Raw genomic sequence first — 6,240 nt, 5'->3', positions numbered from 1 at the left:
CATGTCACAGGGGTCCACCCACACTGTGGTCTGAGCCGTCCCCGGGAGACGGATGCGGAGCGCTCTTCTGAATGCTACTGTTGTCCCGTGGTGATGGCGCTTCCGTGCTGGGCATAAATGAGCTGCTCCGTCTGTCAGCTCTCTCACCTAACCTGCCTTGCAGGTTCTGTTCAGTCCCACAGATCACAGATTCTAATGCTATGTCCATCATAGACTCTCTCATGCCTTTCCATGCCCACCTGTGAACAGGGCTTGTCAGTGCATAAGCCAACCTGGAGAGAGCAGAGATGAGCAGATCTTCTCTCTCTCTCAGATTCTCTCCCTTTTGCTCCCCCTCGAGGGCTCATGCCTGGCCCCTGGTTTCCAGGTACAATTGTAGCAGCCCCTCCCCTCCTCAAAGGTAGCTCCTTTCCTCCCTGGTTTTGAGAGCTCCTACACTCTCAGTGATGAAGAGAAAGGAGTCATGCCCATCCCTTGTCCCCAGAGGTTAGACAGGCTCTACTAATGACGGCTATCACCCTGAGGAACACACCGAATGCCCCATGTCTGAGCACAAGCAGAGCCAACCAAGACAGCTCGGGACTCCATGGTTCTCTGCCTTTATCATGATTCTTGGAGGGCAGGAGGAGCTATGAGTGCCATTTGCAGATTGCAAAAGCAGTCACTGTCCTACATAAATTCCTCCTCACAACCTTCTTTCCAGTTTGCTGGAAGCAAAGGACAGCCCCCAGTGTCTGCCCCGTCCACCGTGCCTCCATAGCCCACCGCACTTCTCTACCCTTAGGGATACTGAGGCTGAAAGGTGCCTCTTCACAGAAAGTTCAAGGAGCTCTGCCCTAGCACTGGCCATCAAGGCCAACCTACTGACACCCAAGAGAAACACTCTGCTTCCCCCTGAGCCATCTATAATCAGCTCTGGTAAAACTTTTTGAAACACCCATTTTTCTTCCGAAATGGTTTGGTTTATCTCTTTGAACATTTCCACACTTGCAGCAAATGGAATTAATTTTTTTTCCCCACGAATGAACCAATTAATGAAGAAATGAATTTCTAGTCACACATGGGCATTTGTACACCCATTCAGCCATTTACAAAATTAGTTTTCTGCTCCAGAGAAATACCTGAAAAGGGAAATTAAAATATATTACAGTAATTAAAGTTTGAATGCTAAGTATTGTGGAGGAAAAACATTGGCAGAAATAAAGTCTCTGAATCAGCATTTATACTGTGAGTGCAGATATCATGTATAGGTATTGGCCAAAATACAGACTGTCATTAAGTTATGATTGAGTTGGTTCCAACACTATGAGTTGTAAGTTGGCAGTTCAGAACAAGGGACACATATTCTCCCCATGGCGATGTTATAATTGGTGGTTGGGTCATGAGTAGCGACGGTGATTCCATTTTCTGAGTCTCCATGAGTGGCAGCCTGATTCTGGGTCCTGGGACAACAATATATATACTGTATGCTTTATTAGATTAAACAACTTATTTGATACCCCCAAAAGACTCCTTTTGTTTCTAATGTAATTTTTTGGCATTTAATAAACAGTTTTTAGAGCAGTTTTAGGTTCCCATCAAAAATAAGAGCAGAGGGGGGCGCCTGGGTGCCCCAATTGGTTAAGTGACTGCCTTTGTCTCAGGTCATGATCCCGGGGTCCTGGGGTCGAGCCCCACATCGGGCTCCCTGCTCTGTGGGGAGCCTGCTTCTCCTTCTCCCTCTGCCACTGCCCCTGCTTGTGCGCTTGCTCTCTCTCTCTCTCTCTCTGTCAAATGAATAAATAAAATCTTTAAGAAAAATGAGAGCAGAGGGTAGAGTAGGGTTCCCACCCCCACACACACACAAACACACACACCCTCCCCCTCTACCCACATCTGGCTCCGCAGTGGTACATCTCTTAGGCACCTACACTGACCCATTATTATCACCCAAAGTCCACAGCCGCATGAGGATTCACTCTTGGTGCCGTACATTCTATGGGTTTTGACAAACATGTAATGACAGGTATCCACCTTTGTAGCATCATACAAGATAGTTTCATGGCCTTAAAAGTCTTCCATGTTCTACTTATTTATCCTCCCCTCCTCCCTAACCATAATATTTTAGGAGTAAAATGTTGCCTGTCTCATTCTCCCACCTGCTACTACTACACGTACAGGCTTCCTAACTCCTGGGGTTCTCCTGGGTATGCCTCGGGGTCCGAGGCCCACACAGGCAAGGCCCCGCTTCCCTGAGGCAGTCTGTCAGCGCTCCCCACCTGCACCCACCCACAGACTGGCCCACTTCATATAAATGTGTGACTGACAGCCCCCCAAAAGGGGCCTAGGTATTTTCATTTTGAAAGAGGGTGTTGGCTGACCCCCGACCGTCTCCTCAGCAAGTGCACTCTCAGAAAGTACCAGAAAGGGATGTGAAGTGGGCCACCACCCACCAGACACATCTCCCTGGGGGTGTCCTCCACCTTCTTCCTCTTTCTCCCTTCATTTCCTTCACGGTGTACAAATGATTTCAAAATTCCAAGATTCATTCTCTCAGAATGGTTCTCCTGGCAGCAATGCTTTGGCCAGAATGTACGTGGGTGGCTGAGAGGGACCAGGGGTGTTTGCAACTTAGAGCTTGTGTATATATTACTTAGAACCTCAGAGACAGAGGCATTTTATTTATTTATTTTTTTTTTAAGTCATCTCTGTGCCCAACATGGGCTTGAACTCATGACGTGGAAATCAAGAGTCACGTGCTCCACAGACTGAGCCAGCAGGGGCCCCAAGAGACATTTTAGTTCTCACTTTGCAGGTGCCTAGTTTGTGTCCACCTGAGGCTGATTTCATCGTCTTTGTGGTTACAGCGTTATGTGGAAACATTCTCTCAGCCTTTCCAGGATATCCAGTAAACAACCCCCCAGTACCATCTAAAAAGTGGGTATAAAATAACTTTTTGTAACAAAACAAATCATTAGATAAGGCAGGAGAAAGACTAGTGAGAGTCTTTGCTGAAATTCCAACTGCCTTTCTTCAATGCAGACCTCCATCTTTCTTCAGATAAAGATTAGGTTGCTAAGGAAACAGGACCAGAGAGAGAGAGAGAGAGAGAGAGAGAGAAACTTTGTCCCCTTTGGTTCCCCTGGACTCAGAAAGCAAGCTGGGCTGTAAACAGAGCTGGACAAGATTATGGTAGATTTATAATTTACTTAGTCAAATTACTTTTAATTCATAGTCATGCCCCAGCATACATTTTTTCCCTCTGCAAGTTAGGTCTTAAACTTAGTGGTCCAATGTCTGACAAATAACAGAGCTTGAAATTTCATTGTCTATGATTAAACTCAAATGCAGGGCAGATGGCTTGTCTAAGTATGTGTCAGACAGGCAAAGCACTTAAGATTTGTGACAGGCACGACCAGGAATTAACTGCTAAGTTTTTGCATTTATTCATACATTCATGTGCACCATGAATATGGCTATAAAACTTCCTTAAGTGTTCTCGCTTTATTCAAAATATTCCCAAACAAAGCAACTGCTCTCCTTGTGGCAAACTAGATGCCCTAATCTCAACCCCATTAACTCAAAATCCATTTTTCTCATACTCTAGGTATTGTGCACGTTGCATTCTATTCCGACATTCAGGATAAAAGAGCATCCTTCTGAAAACCCGGTTTACCCAGAACCCACAGTGTTGGTCCCCACTTCATTTTTATGAACCTTTTTATTGAAATATTTAATTATCTTATTGAACAAACATTTGTCTGTGGAAGTACACAAAGACCAGCCACATGAGAGCGGGCAAAGCCTGTTTATTCAGAGCTCGCTATAGCAAGAGAGTCAGCCACTGTCTTTTGGCAGATACTCAAAGGCAGGCTGAGGAGTGGGAAAGCTTTATAGTGGAGAAAAGGGGACGCTGCAGATATGCCCTGATCGGAGGCAGGTGGCGTGGGGAAGCTGTAGGTGGGCTAATTAAAAGTAGGGCATCCTGTGTGATGGTTAGGGGGGCATATTGGGCTGTCTCTGGCTAGTCCTCAGTTGGAAGCAAGGACAAAAATTAGGGAAGTTTTCCATTATCAACCAAAATCCTGGCCATTTTGAGCCATTTATTACACGGGTTGTTGTTTGGCTGAACCACTTGCTAGAGATAGTGGTCTGACTTCCCACGAGTCTGACTTGTAAATTGCAGGCTGGCCACCATAGATTTTGGTCTCCTGGACTGGTTGCTGCAGACCGCGGGTCAGAGTTGTTCTCTTACTGTTATGCTCTGGCTATTGTCCATTGTACATTCAATCTCTCAGTACATAAAAATTGTACAAATAGAAAAGTACACATAGCGTTAAGTGTATGCAGTTCAATGAACTATCAAATGTAACAACCACCCTGGGGGTGGGGAGCCCATTTATTTTTAAATTCTCCACAATCCTATCTTCAGAACACGGTGTCAAAGAACATTTTGAGTCACAATGTAGAGTCTTTCCGTGTGCTTCTTTAGTTCTCATGTCTGAGGGCAGGACTCACCAGCTACAGCTTCCTCGGTTCTTCTAAAGTCAAGGCTTCCTGGACATGATGGACACAGAGAGCCCTGCATTTGCCACAGCCAGGCTCAGCCCTGTGAGTCACTTTTCCTCCACATTCCTGGACAGAAAGGAGCAGGTCGGAGAGCATGCCTTGAAACCCAGGCTCCACCACTCCCTTGGTCAAGTTAGATAATCTCTCAAAACCTGTTTCTTCATCTACAAAATGAGGGTAATAATAGCGCCTACTCTCAGGGTTGTTATGAAGACGCAGTTAGGCGATGGGCATGCAGACCTTTACCACAACCCCTTGCATGGAATGGACACTCAGATTTAGCAGATGTATTTCTCCCAGTAGTGTTGAAAAAACGATGGCTGAAAACTAGTGAGAACCTACTATGTGGCAGGCACGGAGCTTAGTACTTTCTTTTAAATTTATGGTATTAAATCTATTAGTATGAATCCATATTTTATAAATGAAGGAGCTGAGGCTTGGAGATGTTAAGAAAGCTCTGCACAGGGGCGCCGGGGTTAAGCGTCTGCCTTCAGCTCAGGTCATGATCCTGAGGTCCTGGGATCGAGCCCCACATTGAGCTCCTTGCTCAGTGGGAAGCCTGCTTCTCCCTCTCCCTCTGCCTGCCACTCTCCCTGCTTGTGCCCTTTCTCTCTAATAAATAAATCAAAAAAAAAAAAAAAAAAAAGCTCTACCATTTACCAACCTTTGTTGTGAGGACTAAGAAATGATTGTAAAGCACGTAGTCCCAGCACATCGTAATTGATCAACCGGGTTGTGGTTTAAAGTGACCCTTTGATTATCCACCAGAAAAGATGCTGTGCAGTTGCCAATCCATCCATCCTTCCTTTCATCCTTACTAGCAAAATCACATTTCTGTGTGCGTTGACAACGTGTCCCAATGAAAATAGCCCTTTCCTCAGTATCCTTTTATTTCTTTGGAAGTTCATGTGACCCAGTAGTGGCCAAGAGGTTAAGTGTACACCTCCTAGGCGGGTCTTTTAGGAAAACTATTACCGTCCCAAGAAAAGGGAAGAGCTTCCATCTGGCACGTACTTATTCCCCTTTGTCCCCACTTTTGCTGACCGGAAAGCCATGAGCTACAGCTGCTCTCCTGCAGGCATTCAAACCAAGACCCATGGCCAGGATGGCAAAGCAGGTGCAGCCCCGGACCTCCATGGCCTCGGGGGCGGGGGGGTGCCAGCCCCGGTCTGCCAGCTTCCCAACAGTTTCATCACTGCGGTTAAACCACCATCAGCGCCAGACTCCTCTTACACGCAACCCAAGGCAATCCAAGCCAATACATGCACCGTTTAGGGCAATCGGAATGTCTGAATGAAATGACATTTCCAAATTAATGAAAATTTGGGGTAAAGAAGTGAAGTCACTTCTTTACCCTAATCTGTCTATATGTCCCAACAGAGAGGATAAAAAGAACTCCAAAGATTGAAAGGCAGATTTCCAATCATCTCTCTAGGAATCATTCTCAACCCTTCTGAGGATTAACATCAAGGCTTTTTCTGAACATCCAAGTCCCATGTGTCAACTCCTAGCTGCTAACTCTCCCCTCTTCCCAGTCATATGGTGCTGTCTCTGGTGTCATCAACAGGGTTTCCATGGGTCATCAGCACTGTGCCCATGGGATCTGAAGACTCCAAGGCTTGGCACTAGACCAGACTCACCCAGCACAGAACTGGATGATGCTTCTGTAGAACCTGAGGCATCTGCTTGGCA

This window comes from Phoca vitulina, unplaced genomic scaffold (genome assembly GCF_004348235.1).
Source record: "Phoca vitulina isolate PV1807 unplaced genomic scaffold, GSC_HSeal_1.0 scaffold6, whole genome shotgun sequence".
Classification (NCBI taxonomy): Eukaryota; Metazoa; Chordata; class Mammalia; order Carnivora; family Phocidae; genus Phoca; species Phoca vitulina.
Note: the sequence above shows the minus strand (reverse complement) of the source record.